The sequence below is a fragment of the Excalfactoria chinensis genome, chromosome Z, assembly GCF_039878825.1.
Source record: "Excalfactoria chinensis isolate bCotChi1 chromosome Z, bCotChi1.hap2, whole genome shotgun sequence".
Taxonomy (NCBI): domain Eukaryota; kingdom Metazoa; phylum Chordata; class Aves; order Galliformes; family Phasianidae; genus Excalfactoria; species Excalfactoria chinensis.
In genome coordinates, this window is record NC_092857.1 from 62,865,186 (window position 1) to 62,889,045 (window position 23,860).

The following is a 23,860-nucleotide window of genomic DNA, read 5'->3' on the forward strand; positions in this document are numbered from 1 at the left end:
TCTTCCTTCCTTCCTTCCTTCCTTCCTTCGTTCTACAGGAATTATTATGTTATTAAATAGTATACTAAAGCCTTCTGAATGGTTATGTCTAAAGGATAGATCTAAAAAATTGCCTTTTGACATTGCAGATGATCATCAGCTACATGATAGTAGTTCACACTACTTGATACACCTTCTGTGTACCCACTAAAGCAGAAATAAGAGAGGCAGGCAGAATGAATCCAAATTCACATGATTCAGAAAAAGAGGGAATTTTCCCTTCCTTCTTTATTTTTTCAGTGCTTATTTTGAGAGCCTTTTGTTGCTGTTGTTGGCTCTTTTCATAGTTTTTCCTTAACGTAAACTTGCAGACACTGTCTTGATCTTCTTTATATTTTTTTTTTCCAGTACAAGAAGCTGCACTCGTATCTCTAGTGTGAAATAGCAAGATGAGCTTAAATTTTACATATTGTTTCAATAGAGGTGGAAGAAAAAGGAGTGGGAGAAGAAATCTCCTTTCAAAGTTTCTCTACAAAGTCACTGGAAACACCTACCATTTCTGAGTGTTGCATAGATACAGAACAGCACGCTAAACATGGGGAGCCTCTCCTGAATCTTATTGCTCTTGGCTTCAACAGTGCCAATTGAGTCGTCTTTCTTTTTCTTTTTCTTTTTTATTGTGTGCTTTTGTGTGTATGTATAGCAGAAAAATAAAAAATAAAAGGCTGTGAAAGCATCTGCTGTTCATGATAGCTTAGTCAGAAATATTCAGTGTGGATGCTGGCTGTCTTTTGCTGTATTTTTATTGCTTTCCTCTGACCTTTAAAGATTTCAGAATGCAGTTGAATAACACTGGAGTTAGCTTGATAAGCAAATGATAGAGAGATAAATCATATCCTTCTCTGTGCAAGTCATCACCACTATTTAACCTGGCTTACTTACATTACCTGTTTATTTATTTATTTGCTTATGCATTAACATTTCTTTCTTTTCCTTAAATAAATAAATAAATTTTAATATGTGTTTTTAAAACCAGCTGTCAAAGACAGGTAACAAGGCTGATGCAAAACTGTTTGATGGATTAAAAAAAAACACTGTTTGGCTATCTGGGTCAAGAGGGTCCTTCTGAATGGATTAAAATCTGGTTGGTGGTTGGTCACATGAGGTTCTCAGAGCTCAGCACAGGGTCCTGTTTTATTTAATATCTTTTTTAGTTATATTGATGAGGGGTCTGACTGCACCCTCAGTAAGTTTGCAGGTAACACCACGTTGGGTAGGTGTATTGATCCAGTCTAGGTTAGGAAAGCTCTGCAGTGGAATATGGATATGTTAGATCATTGGGCAACAAAGAACTGCACTACCATGCACTTGTGTAGGCTGGTGGAATAGCAGCTGGAAAGTTGCCTGGCAGAAGAGGACCTGGGGGTGCTGGTTGTCAGCCAGGTAAACATAATTCATCATTGTGCCCAGGTGTCTAAGAGGGATAACGACATTTTGGCCTGCGCCAGAAACAGAGTAGGTAGCTGGACTAAGGAAGGACTGTCCCTCTGTACACAATATGTTTGAGACAACATCTTGAATTCTGTGTTCACCTCTGGGCTAAGAAGGGATATGGAGTTGCTGGAACACCTAGAGAAAGCAAAGAAGCTGATTAAGGGACTAGAAAACATGTAGGAAGAATGGCTGAGGAAACTGGGCTTATTTAGTCTGGAGAAAACTGAGGTGAAATGTTATTGCTCTCCAGTTGTTCCAGAAAGGTGGTTGCAGTGAGGTGGGTGTCAGTCTCTTTACTCAGATGACAAATAGTTGAACACAAGGAAATACCACAAGTTGTGCCAGAGGAGGTTCAGACATCAGGAATAATTTTCTCACAGAAGATGATGGTCAGGCTTTGGAACTGATTGCCCTGGGAAGTGGAATTACCTCCCAGATGTAGTTAAGAAGTGGATGGATATGATACCTATGGACATGGTTTAGTAGTCTTAGGTGGATAGTTAGACTAGATAATCGAATGTGGAAATGACATAAGTTACATTTCACATGTAGCTTGATTGGGCTCTTGGTCTTTTATAAAACAAATGGGATAACAGATGCCAGCTGAATGCTGGCTGCAAATTCATACTGATAGACAGATATTCTCTCTTTCATTTCTCTATTTCTCTCTCTCTTTTTAATTCTGTCGTTAACAGATCCTCCTATTTGCTTTTATTAGGGATTCGTCTGGTAGGTCTGTGTTCAGTTGTTTGGCTACTATTTGGATTATGCTGGCCCCTTTGCTGTTGAACTGAATGAATATTTGGAATTGGTTTATGCTTCTCCAAGATATGATCCTTTGTCATTCACTTACAAAATTAGCATATGAAACTAACAAACAAATTACTTATCAAGCTGAGCTGTTTTTATGAAGCTGCTGAAATTCTGAATAGGGTTGGCTGCTTCTTTCCTATCTTGTCTCCTCTTTGAATGCCTAGAATGAAGATAACTTTCTATTATCCTCCATATGCAAAGGATGGTGCTGTGATAAGTATTTTCTTCCTTTTTCTATTTTGTTCTTTCTGTTATTGTCTCAGATGACTGCCTATTGCCTGTACTTGAATGTATTTTCCAAAGCATCACTACATTGATGTTCCAAGGTACAGGTGGTGAAGACAATTGTATCCTTAAAGAAAATCTATTCCAGTTTGCAGCAAGGATGACGCAGGCAACCTTTAACTGTTGCACATTAGATTTTGACAGGCTTCTTCAGCACATGGTCCAATAAGCTTTATTACTGAGGAAAACAAATTTACCCTTCCCCAACTAAGCTCCTGACAATTACTTGGAAACAGAAATTTTGGCTTTATTTCATTCCTTTATTTGTCATATACCCAGAGAAACAGCATTGCTTCTTTCCTGTTCAAAGGAAGGCCTTCTGTCGCGGAAATACTAAGTGCCTCCCCTACACTTTTTCCTCTTTTTATTATTCCTCCGGAGAATTAGAAACCAGTAAGTACAAGCCTGCTGACAATTTGGGGCATTAATTTATTCACAGGATTTCTCTACTGTGTTACTGAAACAGTTTTTGACCTTTGGATGGTTTTGGTGATAGCAAGCAACAGAAAAAGATGAAGAAATTCAGTCTGAATTTCAATTTTGAAATTAGTATGTTACTACTTCTTTTAGAAGACGTCTTTTTGTATCAATGTAATTTCAGCCAGTATGGGCTTCAAATCATGACTGAGAAAAGAGGGGAGATGTAGAAGAAAAAGGATTTAGAGCTGTCTCAAAATGACTTTCCTTTTGCATTGAGAGTGCGGGGGAACTCAGGCAGTTAAGCTCCATAGGAGCTACTGGGTTGCAGAGGAATAAGGTAAGCCTGAGACATGACGGTTTCCTCAAAATCATGGCAGCATCCTTGGAGATGTTGGTTGCAGCTTGGACCTACAAAGTCTCAACTGCTTTCACCTTCCTCTTGCTGCCTGGCTCCCATCTTTCTCTCTTTCTTCCTGCCACACACCCAGTGCAGAAACCCAGAATAGTAACCCCACACAACTGATCTGAGAGGAGTGCTGTGCTGATCTGGGAGGAGTGTCACCTGAAGGTCAGGTGAGCAGAGGGATGCTCATCCAGAATGTTGTGCTAATCTAGAGAACTGGATGAAATTTACAAGATTTCTGTAAGTCTCCCATTCCCAGAGGTCAGGAGTTTTGATTGGGCGCTCTTACGTCTGCACTCAATATATCCCCACTTTGAAAATCTTGCTGAAAAGGAAAAACTTACTTGTAAAGAAATTCTTGGGAAAATGATTGCTATTAAACACCTCAGAGGGAGCGATTCGTTCTGTCACCATACATAATAACATCACCTGCTGTACTGCTTCTGAAACCCTTGAACTATTTTTGCTGCATAGAGGGAGAAATGAAAGGTAATATAAAGCATAGCACACACTGATTAGTAAATTGATGTCTCAGCACCACTGAGACTAGATCAATATCCGAGTGCACGGATAGGCCGGTTTCTTTATGAGCGCTTGAAGAACAGAAAATACAGCGTAGAAAATGTCAGAGTGGGTGTAGTGAAAGACAGTCCTTCAGCTGCTTTGTGGCTTGCGTGTGTGAAATTAACTGGAGTAGAACATAGTTTCCACCAGGGACACTGAGGAATTACTACTGGTTCAGAGTCATTTTTTTTTCCCTTCTTCTTTTTTTTTTTTTTTTTTTTTCTCTCTCTCTTTCTTTTTTTTTTTTCTCTCTCCATAAGAAATCAGTGCTCTTTGCTTTGCTGCAGCGAAGGAGTTTAGTTGAGAGAGAAGGGATTTGATTTTGCTGTCTCTAAGACTTGATGTTTCTAACTGCATCCAATCTGATGTACAGTTGCTCTTAGTTTAGCACCTTTTAATCTTCTGTTTCCCCACTATTTCAGGTAGATTCCTATTGGCTTTTTTCTTCTTCTTTGTTTACTATTGCATAATAAGACATGGAACTAATATTCAGCAATATTTGAAATGGCACAACTGTGTGAAGTTGCGTAAAATAAGGTTGTTCACCTTTCTTCTAATGTCATTATTGTCTAAAAAATATCAGAACTGAAAGCTTGGAAATTTCACAGGTGACCTGAGAAAACACCAGTAGTGCAGTACCACTGCTTCTAGCTCAGTGCTCTTTGAATGTGGGGCTGATGGCAGCTTGTGCATCATGGCTTAGATTTTCCCCAGAAAAGCCCTTTTCTCCCTCTTACTATGAATGATTACTTGTGCCAGTTGCTGGCTCAGTCAGAAATGAATAATTCTTTTTCACTTAACTGCAAATCTGAGATGCTTTTCAGTAACTCTACAACTTTTCAGCTAAGAAGATGGAAGATTATGAAGGATGGGAAAATTTGACTGCCAGAGTTCAGAGCCCTAAACAGAAAATCCTTTGCTAGGCTGGAACTGCACTGTACTGGGCAAGCTGACCACTGGTACCATGACTGTTGGGCCAACCTTTTTATTATAAATTATGTTGCTCTACAATATACCTGAGTTAGATACCGCAAGAATGAATGGAGCATAACAGAAAATTTCAACTAAATAAATTAAGCTTAATACTATCAGTAAAGCAGGAAACTCTATGGACTCATATAATAATGATGATTAGAACAAGTTTCAGTAGGAAACAAGCATCAAAAGGCCCCTTTAATAGGGTACTACCTCATGTTTTAGATTTACAAGGGCTTAGAAAGTTTTATTGTTAAACTAGTAGCAGCCCAATCATGTGAAATACTTCAAACCAGTGACTGTTCTTGCATCTTCCCTCAGAGAGTGCTGTGTTTTCTCCTTTGATATGGGTGTTAGAAAGAGAGTGCCTTGTGTAAAAGAAAGCTGAATGAATTTGTTTAGATCACCAGTTTGAAGTTAAAAGAAAAAAAAAAAAAAGAAGCAATTTTCAGCATGAATAAATTATGAAATAAAATTCAAAGAATGTGTAAGAATTAAGAGTGACCTTTTGAAGAATAATTGAGAATGGAGTCATTTTTTTTTCTATTAAAAAAATGTGAAAAACAATAATGTAAGTGAAAATAATCAATTTGCTGATCAGAATTAGGAAAATCAGTTCTCCCTTTAGAGATTACTTGACACTAGTGTGAAAATGTTATACGGGAGGAAGCAACTGTCTGTCTAAAGTAACAGCTTCCCAACGGCAGTGACTAAAGCACTTATTCCAGTAAACCAGCAGACTTCACTTGTACGAAGGAAGCCTGGTAGAAGGGAAGCTATGGCATTAATCATCATTAGAATGGAGAACCTGCATGTATTTGATCAATGGCATTCTATATGTAATACAGTCAGTGAAAAGCTATGCCCCTTGGCTTGCATTTATCCTTTTCCAGATGGTAGTAGTAGGTGTAGTGTGGTAGGTGTAGTGGGTGTAGTTATTCGAATAATCTCCCTCTCAAATCCATATTTTATGTATATAAAATCCCTCACAGTGAAATTAACCTCATTATTAGTCTCAAATAATTTTATTTGGCTGAATCTCAGGTTGCTGCATGTAGTCACCTACTATATAGATAGAATGGGTTGAATGAGAACTGATGGGACAATACTCATGCGGTGGTGATCATCACATGCTAAAAAAATGTCTGAAACAGCCAAGATTTGTGATACCTTGGAACTGTACAGTTCTCTTCATTACTTGTAAAGTTATTCTAGGGGAGATGGTTTAGCTTTGGATTGCTTGTCACAGATTTATGTGTGTACAGCTCCTGTACACTGTACAGCTCCTTTTGTGTTTCATTCTCACTCACTCAGCTTTATTTCTGCTTCCTTAGATAGTAGGTCTACTTATCAATTAGCTCTCGTTTTTCCTTATAGTAGTTATTATGGTAAACTCACCTAGTTTCTGGGTATTTACATTCTTTGTAATAGATCTGAGCATGATGAGAGGGAAAAAGGGGAACTTTACAGCACAAGCAGATGGATAGCAGACAGAAGGGAACAAGGAGTATGAAACCTCACTCTCCATTAATTCCATTATTATTGTACTAATAGCACTGCATGCCATAGAAGAGTTCAGTTATCTGTTGAAACTTCCTTAAGGAAAGACTTACTGTAAGTTTCTTTCCTTCTTAGAAATCCATGGTAAATATTGTTACAGGAGGGAAAGAAAAGCAGTTTTTGGAATAAACCACAAGTTTATGGCATGGGGGAGCAGAATTTGTAGGATTTAAGCTGTAACTGTGATATAGGGATGAGATTCAAATTTGGTAGTTGATAGTTGCAGTTGGGTATCTGCCTATGTTCCTGTCCCATGCAACTAGTCCTTCATTCATTGTCTCTGCATAAATCTGGTGGGCTGGATTGATATGATGGACCAACGTGAGGCTGTGGCCAAGCACAGGGACACCTTTGCAGCAGAGAAATGGGCCAGTTGGGAATGGAGCTTTCAAGGAGGACTTCAAGCAGTCCTAGATACCCCCATGCAGGGATCCTTGCATTGTCCAGGTCCCTGGCAGCCTCTTTTCATATGCTGAGATACCTCTTAGTGGGAAATCAGGGGCAGCCTTCAGCAGGGATTACCCTGGACTGTTTGTTCTGTGGAAGAAAGTTGTGGGCAAGCCATAAGAAAGCTTTAACAACTCAATAGAAATTTTTCCTGCTTGTGCAGAAATGGACCTATAACACTGTCTTCCACATGCAACCAAAGAGAGCATATAGTAACTGATCACAGATATGATGTAGTGGCTGAATAGGACTGTAGATGAACTGAATCATGAGAATTATCCAGATCTATAGTTTGGCACCTCTTGATCGGTCTTACTGAAGGCACTGTCTTAGGGATGCTTGCAATACTCTCCTGTCACTGTTTGGAAAGTGAATGGCCCATGTATTTGAGAGCTTCCCCTCACATAAACATTATGTTGTACAGAAAACTGAAATAAATTTTTGACAAATGTTCTGTTCTGCCTTCGTGTATCCATCTAACACTGTAGAGGTCTGATAAGCTCCAATCTGGCACTGTATCCTTGGGAAAGCCAGTGTAAAACATGGTCCAATATGAAACTGATGAATCTTTTAATTTTTCCTATTGAGGTAGTTTGAGTAGGGAGTATAATGGTGACCTCAGCAAGGAAAGAATGATCCAGTGATTAAGGTGGGTCTGTAGAAGCCAATATAATCCTGTACTTTATCACATTCATCTTTGTCACTGGAAACACATTCTTCTGTATTTTGGATAGAGGGGGCTGGGTAAGTATCATTTATGCAGAAATACATCTGTAAGGAAAGTACTATTATTGAGGAATCCTTGCTCTGTCAGACAAAAAATTAAGTCTACTTGTTGAAAGTAATTTGAACTATAAATGAGAATTAGAACCTGTTTGAGGTTTTTGGACTGTCTCAATTGATACAGATTGATACAGATGGTTAACTGTCTTCAAAAAGTTCATATGGATTTTTTTTTTTTTTTTTTTTTTTTCCTACAGTAAAAAGATAAGGAACACAGTCTGTTATAGTCTGCTATCATAAGAGCTCAAAATACCATTTATTTAAGGTTTTAGAGAAAAACATCTTTTCATATTGGCATTTTCTAAACCCCGTGGTTTTCAGACAGTATAAACCTCCAACCACTTTGAGAATAGTTTTCTTCTAAAAAGGTACAGTGAAGTCAATTGTACTGGAAGTAGCAGAAGAAAAAAAACAACAACAACAACAACAAAAAACCACAACCAAAACATTTAAATCCAATTTTCTACTTACATATTCCTGTTCAACTCTTCTGGTTAGGCTGAATTATTGAGAAACACAGTCACTTTTTCACAGGCACTCTGTGGAGCATTACTTCAGACCTATTCTTATGCAAATTTCGTCTTTCAAAAGTTAGGAAGGGGAGCCATGAAGAATGAATCTTAAACATTCATCCTTTGTTCAAAAGAATAACATAAGCTGTTATCAGTACTTAATAGAATTAGAAACCAAAGCATAAATTGTTTATTATTCTAGCATAAGCAAAGTCACTTGAAACAGGTGGCACAGAACATAAGGTATATGTATAGAAATAGGGCTATTGCCATATGAAAGTAGATTTGGGGTATTTGCCAAACCGAATGGCCTGGCTTATGTAAATGCAGACGAAAGAGCAGTGCTCACTAGTATTTGCCTATTAATAAATACAGGACATCCTGTTCACTCTAATTTTCATGCAGAAGAATGTAGAAAGAATACAGATGAGTGTGGTGTATGGAAAATGCAAACTGTGCTGAGGCACAAGATACGAGAGGAAAAAAGAGGAAAAAGGAGTGAGTTTTACATGCTAAATGTTTTAGACTTTCTTTTAACCAGGAAACTAATGTAGACTCTGGTTAGTGAGCAGCATGTGTGAAATTTTTCTGGCATCCAGAACATGTTAGTCTGCAGTTGCTAAATCAAACAGAAAAATATGCACATTCTGGACATCGACTGCAAACCAGTGAAAAGGATATATGTACATGGAAAAGGGAGGCTCTGTTTGTGCATGAGAGTTTTCTCTCCCTATTTTGTATCAAACATTTCTAAGCTCTCTTTGGCACATAATGAAAGTCTGTCTCGTCTTAACTTAGTTCTGATTTCTTGTCATGAAAGCTTGAAAGGATTTAATGGTGGGTTACCTTTCCTTTGATTGAAATTTACTTACCAAGAGGAAAATTTTTGAAAGTCAAAATGGTTTCCAGCATTATTTCAGTCAGAAGTTTCCACGGCCTGTGGCTTTGTCTGCCATGACCATATTCTGCAGCAAACTGGCTTGGCTGAAAAGTCTTTAATCCGAATATTATAATGAGTTTTGGGGGGGGGGGGGCTGATATTCATTAATGCTAAATCAACTTTAATCATTCTAGCAGGGTAAAGAAGCCTTGGAGGGAGAACAAAAGTAGTTTATATCCAATTTAAAATTTCAAGAGTTTGAAGGAACTTAAAAAAAAAAAAGCTATGTCTCTAATTGGACAACATTACCCGTGGTATATAACTGCTAATTTAATCAGTGGAATTGTGCTTTAACTGGTGACAAAAACAAAACAGTTTACAATTTCTGTCTGTAAATATTCATGAATGTTTGGGCAGTAGAATTCTAGAGTGCCTGCTATTGGCTACTGGTTACAAAAGTAAACTAGCTTGCATTGTGCTATGGAAAAACAAGCAAACAAAAGATGTTCTGGGGTTTGGGATGTCCATAAATGACTTTGCACTCTACTGTCTATCGTACTTTATCTTTTTGCAATATGAATTCTAGATGCCTTGACAAAATAGTGATTATCTTTAAGATGGACAGACTTCTTTATTGTTGCTTGAACAACACTGAACAATATTGAACAATAATGCACAGTATTGAACAATAATGCAACAAGTCCCTTGTGCCCATCCCACTTCTCTGTGCCAAGTCTCCACTGTTCTCTCTTGGACAATGTGGACAGCAATGAAAATGATAGCTAAATACTTTGGATTGTTATCCACTTTGCTGAAATCTCTGAGGCCTATGAATATGCCTGGAGTTTGTATTTTTGAAGGATGTCAGTGTTGTGGGGATGATACAGCCGAGTGCTGAGCTCTTCCACACAGAGTTATGCCATGAACTTTATTTGCTTAGTCCTACCGCAGTTTTGTGTGGTTGTCTTTGAAACTACTCTTTATGCTTTTCAGCTAGTTTTCAACATGAATTCTGCTCTATTATAAAGAACCAGCTATGCAGATTACTAACAGATTTCTCCAAAAAGTAGGCATAAAACATGAGCCACTGTTTTTTTTAATTGTTTTTGTTTTTATTTATATTATTTCTAAACCTCCATGTGAGAAAAAGGACACTGAAAACCTTTGACATGAACAATGCACTTTTCAGCCTTTTTTAGCCCATCTCCCCATCTTGACATCAGCTTTTTCTGGGCTTTGTTCCCCCATTTCTCTGATAACTGAGAAATCATACAATGGTTGATAGAATCATAGAATGATTTGGGTTGGAAGGAACCCTTAAGATCACCTAGTTCAAACCCCCTACTATAGGCAGGGACACTTCCCTCTAGGCCAGGTTGCCCACAGCCCCATCCAGCCTGGCCTGGAATGCTTCCAGGGAGGGGACATCCACAGCCTCTCTGGGCAACATATTCCAGTATCTCACCACCCTCACAGTAAAGAATTTCTTTCTAATATCTAGTCTAAATCTACCCTCTTCCAGCCTAAAACCATTTCCCCTGTCACTATATGCACTTATAAAAAATCCCTCCCCAGTTTTCTTATAGACTTCCTACAGGTACCAGCAGGCCACTATGAGATGCCCCTGGAGCCTTCTCTTCTCCTGACTGAAGATCCCCAGCTCTCTCAGCCTGTCCTTGTAGGAGAAGTACTCCAGCCCTCTGATCATCTCTGTGGCCCTCCTCTGCACCTGCTCCAACAGCTCCATGTCCTTCTTGTGTTGGGGATCCTAGAACTGGACACGGTACTCCCAGTGGTGTCTTCTGAGAGCAGAGGGGCAGAATCACCTCCCTGGATTTGCTGGTCACTCTTGATGCATCCCAGGAAAAGTTGGCCTTCTGGTCTGCAAGCACAAATTGCTGGCTCGTGCTGAATCTTTCATCAACTGACACCCCCAAATCCTTCTCCTCAGGGCTGCTGAGGAGAAGCCGTTCTATGCCCAACCTGTATCTGTTCTTGGGACTGCCTAGGCCTGGGGGCAGGACCTTGCACTTGGCCTTGCTGAACTTCTTGATGTCAGCACAGGTCCTCTCCAGGTCCCTTAGGATGGCATCCATTCCCTCTAGAGTCTCAAAATACATAAAGCATATTTCCTTTCTTTGAACTTATGCTGGTTATTTTCTTTTATTGAGCTGAATATTTTTGTCGAAGACATTGAAATTAAATGCCAAGTTTCAGAAAGCTTCTGCAGATTGCTAGAAGACTTTCTGTGGACCAACACTATGTTGCATTTATCATTGAAGAGACAAATTATTACCATTCAACTCAAGTTATTTAAACCAGTGTGCTGATTTCCCCCTGTAAAATTGGATTAATATTTTCTTTGTCAGAGCTGGTCAGAACTTGAGTAACTGATTTCAAGAATTTTCTCTTATGCATTTGTACAACTCCCACCATTATCAATCTTAGTTTAAATTGCTTTGTGTTATCACAAAAGTCAGTATGAATTAGAATATATTTCACATACATATTGAAAAGTGCATTTGTAATCCTCTTGTATCAAAGCAGTGTGTTCGGTATTAGAATTTAGAACTGTGCAGATATGTACATAATCCATTCTTAATAGAAAAAATATTTTAGTAAATATTTCTGATGAATAGCTTTCAATTTACTTTTCACTGAATTTTATGAAACTAGAATAAAAATATTTTTAGTCTTTGAATTCCAGAAAAAAAGCATTATTTCAGTGTTTTGAAATATGAAAGAAAAAGCTCTCATCCTAAAGAAAAACAAAAATAACATTAAAACATTCTCATTTAGAAATTCCCCAAAGATATAGTGTACATTCAACATGAGTTTTCCAAATATTTTCACTGCACCACCACTTTCCAGAGAGAAAAGTTTTAACTCAGTAGTTTAATTCAGGACTTTCAACACCATCTGATCAATTAAGTAAGAACAGAAACTGTATAGTCTGTTGAATGTTAGCGCTGTCTTATGCGTAACAGGAATGGAGCTTTTTAATTTAAGCTGGAAATCCAAGGAATACACTCTTTGTCCTATATACGCAAAATACTAACAAATTAAAAAGCTTCTGTACTTAAGACTTGATAACAGTTAGGGATCGGCATGCTGACAGTTCCTGACAACCTTAACTTGCAGCAATGCAAGTTGCACAGTTCAGCACAGAATCCAGGAGAACTGTTGTGGCATTGTAGGCAGGCGAACATTCTGATCTTGGTCTCACCAAGCTCCAATCTGCTTTTCAGACTATCAGTCTTTACCACAGATGACTTTTCCTGAAGGCTCCAGATAATTAGTTGTTCCAAAAGTGACTGACAAAAATAGCAGGAGCAAATGTAGAAATATGATAAAATATGCTAATATTGTACATCCTTTTTTTCCTTCATGCCCCCCCCCCCCCTTCTCCACCTCCCATAGCTGCACATGTTTGTAGACACGTCTGTTCATCACCTTTATGTGATGAAAGTAAAATATTAGAGATATATGCTTTTTGGTGACTTCTCCTGAAACATTACCTTTTGCAGGGATTTCCTCAAAACAACAGGAAGTCTGTATTGGGCACTTCAAAATCTAGTCCAAAGAGTTGATGTATTCTATTTCCTTAAAAATAGCAGCAGCTAAACTTTCAGTTTTAAGCTGGAGTTAACAGGAAGACACAGAAACCTCCCCCTGTCACCCTTAAATCTCAGACCCTGGGTGCTGCAGGAGCAAACAACAGGAAACAAAATAATTTGAAATGGGTAAAAAAAATTGCAGCTATTTTCCCACACATCTGAACAACCTCACATAGATTGACTTCAGCTTCTTAAAATGCACTGCCACAGACTTGGCAAGCTACAACTTGTTTTTTCTTGTTTTTTGTGTTTCATTCACTCTTCAAAGCATGTTTTGTGGTGTTTGCTGTTTTGTGATGAGCTGTTATATGCAGGTCTATGGTGCTAAACCCTATAAGCATTGCTTGATGGATTACAGTTTATAGACAATTTCAGCCCCAAAATCCGTTTGGCTTGACTAAAGATAAGACATCAGTGTGTCAGAGTATATTTTCTGCTAAGAGAAGTTGCTACTTAATTTAATTAATTTCTTTCATATGTGAAGTATGAGCTCCACAGTTTTAAAAAGGGGATAGAGCAGAGACAGTGAGAGAAGAGTGGAATGAGGGAGAGAGAGAGAGAATATTCATGTAATTACAGAGCATAAATGCTGTCAGAGAAAAGATATAGACCTCTCATTATGCCGCTTTTCCTTTCCTGCTTACCTCTCCTTTTGCAGTTTTGCAGTTCTTTTTTTTTTTTGTCTTGCTGATAGCTGCTAAACTTCATGGACACATTTTTCCATCTTTGTAATATTCAAGTAAAATTTGGGTCCCAGAAGAGGGTTTTAAATGATTCAGGAGGCACGTCATGTTGAAAAAGTTCAAACGGGTAAAGCGTCTTGAGGAAGTTCAAGGCAAGCATTCAAGATCACAGCTGGGATAAGGTAGTCAGTGCATGCATAATAAAGCTAATGCATTAGTCTTGCTGGACAGATGAAGGTCAACTACACAATGTTTGGTGCCCAACCTACTGTGAGGTGGCAGCTTGGAAGTGAGTGTGTGGACTGTAGGGTGTGGGTTCTAATTGTGTCAGACATCCTTGAGAGCTAGTTGGAACACATCTTTATTGAACTCTATCTGTCTGAGCCTTCAAGACCTTTCTTTCAAGAGGAATGAGAGAGACTTTGGAATCTCATTGGCCTTTATTTTAATCTAATTTGCGCAAAATGTGCTTATTATGTTGAGCTCCCTGCAATTCACTTTTCTTTCCTTTTGAAGCAGCTGCTGACAAAACAGATGTGTGGGAGTAGGAAGTCTGTGAGAATAGGAGATAGGTGAGGTAAGAAGAAGGAGGAGGATATTCCACTTGATTAAAAATTGAATACACTATACTTCATTTTGCACTGTTGTATAAATTTAAAGAAGAAGAGTACCCCTGAGGTAGATTTTTCTTCAAGGGGAATAAAAAACTGTAGACTGTTTTTGCTTTTTGAGATCTGTTTACAATGGGAACATATTGAATGCAAATAACGAGTTTTGATTTTTGCAGGCTTTTGGTCATTTCAGTCTTCTTCATACAACCTTATAGTGAGCCTCAGCCAGGACTATGTGGGGCTGTTTTCTGAAGTGTTGTCTGTATATGAAGGACTAGGAAAGTGATTGTCCCTCTGTACTCAGCACTAGTGAGACCACATCTAGGTTGGCTTTTGGGCTTTTCTCTACAAGGATTTGAGTTGCTGGAATAATTTCAGAGCAGGAGCAATGAAGCTGTAAAAGGGATTAGAATACAAGACCAACAAGAAAGAGATGAAGAGGTTGAGAGCAGATCTCAACACTCTCTTCAACTACCTGAAAGAAGGTTGTGGCAAGTTTTTTTCTCAGGTGACAATTAGTGGAGGTGAATGATGTAGCTGCTTTCAGTAGCAGGAGGATGTGATGAAGTTGTCTTCCAGTCATCTGCTAAAGGCTGGGCCAGGTGACTTCTAGTGGCTGTTCCCAAGTGGCCAAAATGCCATCATCATCACTCCCCAGTGTGAACAGTTGTACCTGGCTGCATGGCACCATCATTAAATGTGTTAGCCCAGTAAGTACTCAAATTGTCACTGAAAACTAGAAACTCCTGTAAAACAGTGCTTATTGCTTTCTGCAAGCTTTACTTATGTTGTGAACAGGGCTAAGAAGTGAATGGGGACAAAACTGTAAAGTAGGAAAGATTTGCTTTGGAGAGATTCATATAGACAGAGTCACATTTAATTCTTACAGTTCATATTCAAGGAGCTAAAACTGTCCTGATCACAGAACAGAAAATACTTGATAATCACAACCAAGGGCCTTATCAGACTTGATATTTTTAGAATTGCTTATAAGTCCTGAGAGTTTCTAAATTTGGCATTATTTTTATTTCTGCCAGTCTGCTCATGAGACCTTGAATTGCTCACTTCTTATGACCTTCTTAAGACTTTTTTCTCTTGGCCTGTAATTCTCTGACATTTGAAAAACTGAAACTTTATGTCTAAACCTGTGACTACACATAAAAAAGGAGTCATGAATTGTCAAGAAAACAAGTTTCTTTATCACTCTCTACACATTAAAAGTCATTTTTAAGCTTCATTTTGCATATTAATACATTTAGTATTTTCAGTAGTATTTTGCACTTCATGCTTTTCAGTTGAGGAACATAAAGAACTCCGGAGGTAGAAATTTATATTACCTGCTACGCAACATATGAGACAAACGGGATGGAAATCATTTAGCCAAAGTGGAGGATTTTGCTCAATAGCAGGAGGGAATTAATTGGTAAAGATGGATTTAGAAATAGACCATCAATTTTTGACAGAAGAGTACAGACAGCAGGCTTGAGGCACAGAATGGTGAATAACAAGCACGTGACCCTGGTGCCTTCTCCTTCTGCCCTTTGTCTCAAGTCACTTGTGTGCAACTCCACTCTGAAATATAAGAATACTTCCTGACCTTTCCCAGCTCCTTTGTGACCTCTGGGTTGTCAATATGAGGTAGGAAGGTCATGTTCCTGTCCTGTAGTTTGAACTACAGTTGCAGGTCAATATGAAGTGGTTCAATCACAAGAGACATGTATCTCACTGTCTTTTGTGAATGAATAATAAATCATAGGGGGGATCTTACAGCTCTCTACAACTCCTTGAAAGGAGGTGGAGGTAGGCCTCTTCTGCTGTGTCGCTAATGTTCAGATGTGAGGGAATGGCTGTGCTAGAGGAGATTCAAATTGTATATCAGGAAACTTTATTCTCCAAAAGAGTAGTAAGGCATCAGAACTGGTTGAGTTACCATCCCTGGAGGTGTTCAAGAAACATGCAGATGTTGTACTAAGGGACCTGGTTTAGTGGGGAAATATTGGTGGTAGGTGGACAGTTGGACTGGATGATCTTGGAGGTCTTCACCAACCTTGGTGATTCCATGATTCTATGATTTCCCTTATTTTCTCCTATTTTATCTAGCAGCTAAGGCTCTAACTATGCATCAGCAACAACTTTGAGAGAGTGTCAGAACAGTTCTGAGTGATTAGTTACCAGGTAAACACAAGAGCTATGCGGTATTGAGCTACCATGATCATATGTGCAAAAGATGGCTCAACTTCACACGGAAATACAATCTCCTACAGAAAACTGGAGCCTGCAAGAGTTAACTGAGTATACACCACAGATGGCTGATCTATGAATTCTCAGATTTGTTCACAAACATTAACAGTTTGAAGCAGAGGTCAGGATAGTTTCCCAATTGTTTACCTGAAAATAATGGTGTGCAAGCTTGGTCTGCATACGCCCTGCAGGAGAGAAAATGTATAGCCAGCCAGGGCCCTTGAGATCTTGTCCAGGCTTTTGTGCCATTGATTTTGATGCAGGCAGTGACCTTGAAAAAATTTTAAGGGCACAGAATATGGGAAAAAGATATTTTTAAAATTTCTTCCTCTATAAACACCTACACAAAGATATAAATAACATTTTTAATATCAAGAAGTCTTTAAGCGCATTTTCCTTCCTCTCACTGTGTTCTAGTTAATGACACCATATAAATGCAAGGCTGTTGTTCTTTTACTAGTACTGAAAGCGTGTTATTGCTTTTCCTCTCTGGATTTTTTTTTTTTTTTAGTGTGTTAATTACAGTAAATTAGAATAATTAGAATGAAATTACATGAACCCTACAATTCCCTATGGCCTTTGTACAGCTTTTTTGAATGAAAATGAATATATATCATCAATATATTCGTACTACCTTCTTGCTGCCTTCTTAATACTTTCCATTTCCAACTTCTGCTCCAGTTAGAAGTCTGTGTGTTTAGTATTGGAACTATATCATGTAATATTTTAGCAGAGCAAAGAAAATTAATTAAGCTTTTGGTGAACTGTATTGCAGGATAAAATCTAGCAATGGGCAATTTCCTAATAGTGGGTATCTATGCTAACATAAAATGAATAGGCTTCTGTAAAACTTCTACTTACTTAAACATATAACTTTGTACTTGCAGAATAATGCAATACAATAAAATAAAACAAAATGGAGCATGCTCAAAGTGTAATGACCATATAAAAGAATGACACGCTCTAACAGGAACTGATTTTGTTCCTCTTCAATTTAGGACTTGTTTTTAAATTAAAAGCATATATACAACATGATACCATCTTTAATAGTTCTTTTACAGGTTCACTGCAGGATCACTATTGTAGTTGAATGCCCTCCAGCATTAGGGAACGTGACTAAGAATCTGTCGCCCAAGATTAATTTTCTCTCTTAACTTCTTCTGAAGGAGAATAATTGTGTTTATAGAACTATTATGTTTGCATGGGTTCCTCCCTCAGAGTCTCTGTTCATATACACATTTTTCTACATGTTCATGTTACAAGACTTGTGTTGGTAATGTGCAGTTTGCTACTGGAGCAGAACATGGAAGGTCATGTGCTCCTATTTATACATGTTGTCGAAGGAACTAGTTTACTTGTTGGCTTAGTCTTTCATCTCTGACTCTGGGGAAGCTGCTTCATGGGGAAAGGTCCCCCAGCATCACAGTATGATCACCTTTGCACCCAAGAGTGAAATAACTGTTGTAAGAAAAATTTGGAAAAGGACAGTAATAGCCCCTTGCAATGGAGTAAGGGAGAAGAAAGAAATACATGAAGATGTTTTTCTCCCCAGGGAAGCTCAGTCTACTTTGGTTAGGAGTTACAGAGATGTGCATGCTCCCAGGAAATCTCAAAGGAGTCACTGAATCCAAAGTCCCTTAGTCCTCTGCTTTGGTCATGGTGAAGATAAATAGGACACACAATTTAGTTACAGCCTTGTGAGGAGAGTTGGGAAAATGAAAAGAATTAAATGAAAAGAAATTTTAACAATATGTAAATTGAGAATAATATCAAAGTTTTCCTTTCCTTGCATTCTCAAGAGGTAAATAGCCAGAAGATAGCCAGAGATAATCTGTGACAGTGTGTTTAAATCTAATTGTGAGATATGGTTTAACATCTGGAAATAATTTCCCTGGATTTTGCAGCCAACTAAATTGTAGGTGGGTTCCAAAATGATACTATCAAGTGATGATGAGAACATACATGAAAAAAAATGTTCAAAAAATAGAAGACAACTCCTTTGAAGAATAAGCCTGTCAGCAGATGGCAGACCTTAGCAAAAAGTTGTCTGAATCACTGTTGTTCTATAGTAGGACTGGTGCCATCCTTTTAGACATCTGTTATTTGCCCTTGTATGGGGAAATGTGAATGAATGGATCACTAGTGTGTTTCCATGAAGCTCTTGAGATGTTTCTTTATCTTCTGAGTTATGAAAAAAAATTTCAAAATTTAAGCTAGAATTTGAGTGAAACCATTGTTGTATTCTTTGTATAAGAGATGGATTTGTACTTATTTCATTGAATAGAAATGGTAGATATTTGATACAACTAACATGATTTTGATAGAAAGCTCATGAGCTTCATGTGCAATCTAGTTGCAAAACAGAGAGAATTGATACTCAGGGCTAAAAATAATAGGGAAGTTTGTCTTTTTACTTTGTGAAGTATTGCTGTAAATGTGTTCAGCAAAAATAAACATATTTTGGGTGGAAGATGCGCACAGAAGTTAACTAAAGGGTTGGTTTGTTATCTGAAGCTCCAAAGAGTGTGGTTTCTGACTACAATAAATGCTATAAACCCTACATGGGAAAGAGAAACTGGAGGTTGGATTTATATTTTTGAATGGCTGCCTGGTACAGTTAAACTTCATATGATAAATTCTTTCATGGAATTTCATGGCAAGAAAGGGGAATGACAAAGGTTGGTCTACTCTGAATTTAATCAGTGATTACTTAAGCCAGGATTTTAAGGCATTTGTGTTAACTGCTTGAGGGCTCTTGTCAGTCAGGAGCTAATAAGGGAATGTAGAGCTGTCTTGTCCTCGAAGGATATATCTCAATATGCTAGCTCAAATCGACTTCAGGGCCATCTAAGGAGCATATGGATACTTTATGTACTATAGCAGATGGTAATTATGATTGGCATCACTCTTGCCCTTTAAACAGCATCAAAACAGCAACTGCTTTCCTTATTCCCGGCTCATTCAAAGAACATCTGTTCCAATAAAGTATGCTGTCACTTCTGTTACAGTAGCTATTTTTAACATTAGAGACTTCTTCTATTAGTCAAATGCTGTTACGACCCTCAAAGAAATAAGCTTCTACGTATAAAAGTGCAATCAACAGTGATTACTCACATTTTAAATAAGACTATTCTAAACATTTATTTTCCCTCCCAGCCCTCGGATCTGAGTACCTAAAGATGTGTCCAAGAATGGGAAGACTAAAAATGAGCTTATAGTCCACCTTCATATTTGATCCTTCATTTTAACATTCAACAGTGCAAGTTCGAGGGAGGTACTGAATCCTAGGACACAGTACCTAGACTGCTAGTTCTGGACTCAATTTATGCTGATGAAATGAGCTTAGAAAGCTTAAAGAGAATAGTAAAGATTAAGAATGGCATGGATTTGGGCAATACAGATGGATGTCGCATCTTCTGCTAACTGTGAATATTTAGGATATGAATGGCTCATTTGTAAGAGTTCAGCACATGTAATATAGCACTAAGGCATTAGGGTTGAGAATAGATTGTCATTAACTGTTGCACAAGCAGACTACCATAGGAAGTTCTTCAGGAGCAGTAGGTTTGGAACATGAATCCTGATGTTACACATTCTTGTGTGACCCTTACAGATGTTATGTTGTTATGTAGTTTATAATACTGCAGATAATAGCAATGTAATGGAGTCCATACCTAAGCTTTCATTGTTGATTTTGGTGATCAGTGGCTCTTGGTGATCAATGGCTCTATGTCCAGGTGGAGACCGGTAACGAGTGCTGTGCCCCAGGGATCTGTCTTGGGACTGGTGTTCTTTAACATCTTTATCAATGACATCAACAATGGAATTGAGTGCACCCTCAGCAAGTTTGCTGATGACACCAAGCTGAGTGGTACAGTTGATATGGTGGAAGGAAGGGATGCCATTCAGAGGGATTTGACAGGCTTGAAAGGTGGGCCCGGGTGAACCTAATGAGGCTCAACACGGCAAAGTGCAAGGTCTTGCACTTGGGCCGGAAGAACCCCAGGCACCTGTACAGACTGGGAGGAGTTGTCCTTGAGAGCAGCTCAGTAGAGAAGGACCTGGGGGTCCTGATGGATGAGAATCTTAACATGAGCCAGCAGTGCGCTCTGGCAGCTTGGAGAGCAAATGGTATCCTGGGCTCCATCAGGAGAGGGGTGACCAGTAGGAATAGGGAGGTGACTGTTCCTCTCTACTATGCCCTTATGAGACCCATCTGGAGTACTGTGTCCAGATGTGGAGCCCTCAGTAAAAGAAAGACAAAGAGCTGTTGGAAAGAGCCCAGAGGAGGGCCATGAAGATAGATGATCAGGGGGCTGGAGCACCTCCCCTATGAAGACAGGCTGAGGGAGCTGGGCTTGTTCAGCCTGGAGAAAAGAAGGCTGTGGGGTGACCTCATTGCAGTCTTTCAGTACCTGAAGGGAACTTATAGTTAGGAGGGGAGTAAACTCTTTGAAAGGGCCAATAATAGCAGGACAAGTGGAAATGGTTTTAAATTGAAAGAGGGAAGATTTAGGTTGGATGTTAGGGGGAAGTTCTTTGCTAGGAGAGTGTTGAGGTCCTGGAACAGGCTGCCCAGGGAGGTTGTGGATGCCCCGTCCCTGGAGGTGTTCAAGGCCAGGTTAGCTGGGGCCCTGGGTAACCTGATCTAGTAAACGTGGAAGCTTGGTGGCCCTGCTAGGCAGGGGGGTTGGAGATTCATGATCCTCGAGCTTCCTTCCAACCCAGGTCATTCTGTGATTCTGTGTGACTGTGATTCTGTGATTGTTTAATCCATGACATGCATTCAAATAAACTTTCTTCAGATAAACCGAATCCCAAGACATTTTGCTTAATTTTTAATTTGTTTCTTCATTTTCTACTTGCTGTGACCTTCTACTGCATGAAAAGAATCTCAGAAGATCTTGGACCCTGTAGTTTGAATGCCTTGCTGCAGTTCTGTCTGTGTGGGCTGGGTAGCAGAGCTGGGGCTGGCTTTGGCAATGGCCACATACTGTAATTGAGATGAGAGAGAACAAGAGATGCAAGAACACATCCAAAGCCCATGCAGAAAAAAAATATAATAAAACCCCATGTGTACAGAAATGTACATCTGTCCAGAATAGCTATATGGCGAGCAGTTGTGATGTGATAAGGGGAGGCTTTTATCCATGCTGTTTTCTGACACTTTGTTTTAGTCTCTCTTTACTTCCAAGCTGCCCTCTGCACCCTTCGGTGTACACAACGATCAGTGTTGTGAGTAATTCTGTATTGCCAGAAACACTGGTGTTCCTGACCAATTATGTCTTATAATCTGTTTTGATCCTAAGCCTCTCCTGTTTTGAGACACCCTACTGTGCAGTGTTTGTAAACCCTGAGTAGGTCTATAAGTATTGATGTCTGCTCAGCTGTAAGAATTACTTGGGCTATGCTCTTTCCTGAGCTCCTTATTTTGTCCTCTGACAGATGAAAAGAAGAGCAGAATTTAAAAATGAGTTCTGTTTTGCCGCAGAGAACAATATGCCATGAAGGGACATTATCAGTTCTGATTTGTGTGCTGGCTGCCTGGAGTGTGATTGATTACTAGCAAATCAAGGTATCATCCCTTTGCTCACACAGATGCAATGGCTAAGATAACTTCATGTGGAAGCTCCCACATCCTGTCTCCTTTGTTGCCCTCCCCCACAGCATTATGAATGCATGTTTATGATTAAAGGGTAGAAGTGTAAGCAGATTCAGTGACCAACCTGTGAAACAGGAAATGCAAAATTGCTGTCTGCTAAAAAAAGAACAGTGGTATTTGAAAATCTTTCCCAGCTTTGTTTCTACAATGAGATTGCATTCCATTCCCTCTCTCCCTTGCCAAGTCTAGCCAAAAACATGTCTGCAGAGCACAGTCAGTCATGGGGATGAAGAATAGCAAGCTGCTTTTTAATCAAATAATGGAATCTGCTTGCAGCAACAGATAACCAGGCATTTTCCACAGGAGTGTCTTGAAGCTGTTCCTCCAAACATGTTTGTTTCTCTTCCCCAGCCAAGAAGGCAGGAGGAACAGAAGCTAAAATAAGGAATGGGGTCTGCCCACTCTCTCACTTACAAGTGGGCTTTTAAGGTTAAAGAAGACAAAGAATGCAACTACTAGGAAAAACTGGCCATCTGTTTCCTTTTAAATAGACACCCCCAATTCTCAAGGATCAGGAGGTCCATCTAAATTTAAAATCAATTAAAATTAATGTGGTTGAATATGATATGGACAAACCACACAGCCCAGGGGTGCCCTTGTATTCCTGAAATCTTCACAGTTTGTAAAAATATATTTTGATTGGTTTCCTAAATAAATGATGCATATATGATCAGTTAGCACTCATGAATACAAAATAATGCATATATGTATATATACATACATACACACATACACACACACACACATACACACACTATGGTTGATAAATTTTTTGTTCAATTATAAATAATTTTAAGAAAAAGGGCTGAGGTAGCAGAGTTATTAATTTCCTACAACATAATGTGAGAAGAAATAGTTGGAGTAGCCGAGTCTTGGCTAATCTGAAGGACAAGCAGACAGAGTGGTTATTTTAAGATCCACAGAACAGAAGAAAAGGACTCCATCTATTAAGTTGATTTTTAGTGTTTGAACATTATAGGATAGCAAAGTACTCTTTACAAAAATAAATTAGAATAACTCTCTCACGAGCATTTAAATATATAAATAGGTTTAGCAGTCTAGACTCATGTCACTGAGGAGGCCTTAGTTCACACTGCTGCTGTTGTGTTTACACAACTGATGGATATATAGTTTCCATTGTGCCATTAATGCTTGTCTCCCACTGCCCAGACCTGGTAGCCAACTGCAGGATGTTATGCTTTCCTTCTTCCTTGTGCACTCAGTTTCCTTTATCAAGAAAGTCTGACAGACAGGAGATGATGGTGGTCCTTTGACTGTTCACTTCATACAAAGTGTACCTGTCCCTTTGCATACACACTCCCACAAACTGGAGATACTTTTGCAAAAAAAATCCCTAAAACAATAACAATCCTTCCCTCCTTCCCCCCAAAACTATGGGTATATTCTAATAAGTTTTACACAACTTAAAACTTTATCTGAAGTCTTAGGTAATTCTGAGCCAGAGATCTCTACTTGACTGCAAGTGATTAGATGCTTTTTAACCTCAGATACTACTGAAGGCAATGGATCTTACACAGATTCTTAATTTTCTACCCCATGATGCATCTTCTCTAATATCCATCTAGAATTACATTTCATCAGTTAGCTCAGTATGGTCTTTATTCTTTGTGTATTTTGGGTAAGGAACATGCTACTCATGTTCAATTTTGGCTTTATCTTTACACTAGGTTTCATCCTTAACAAATGTAACTGCAGTTTGAACATCTTTATCAATAAAAATAATATTTATTTATTTCCATGTTTACAGTAGAATTGGTCACACTCTTTTTTCAGATCAACAAGTTTTACATAAAGACATTTTTTACATTAAATCAATGTATTCATTTTAGATCAACTGTTGGCAATTTTAGATATTTGATATCATAGAATGTTAGAATCACTTGAGTTGGATGGGACCCTTACAGATCATC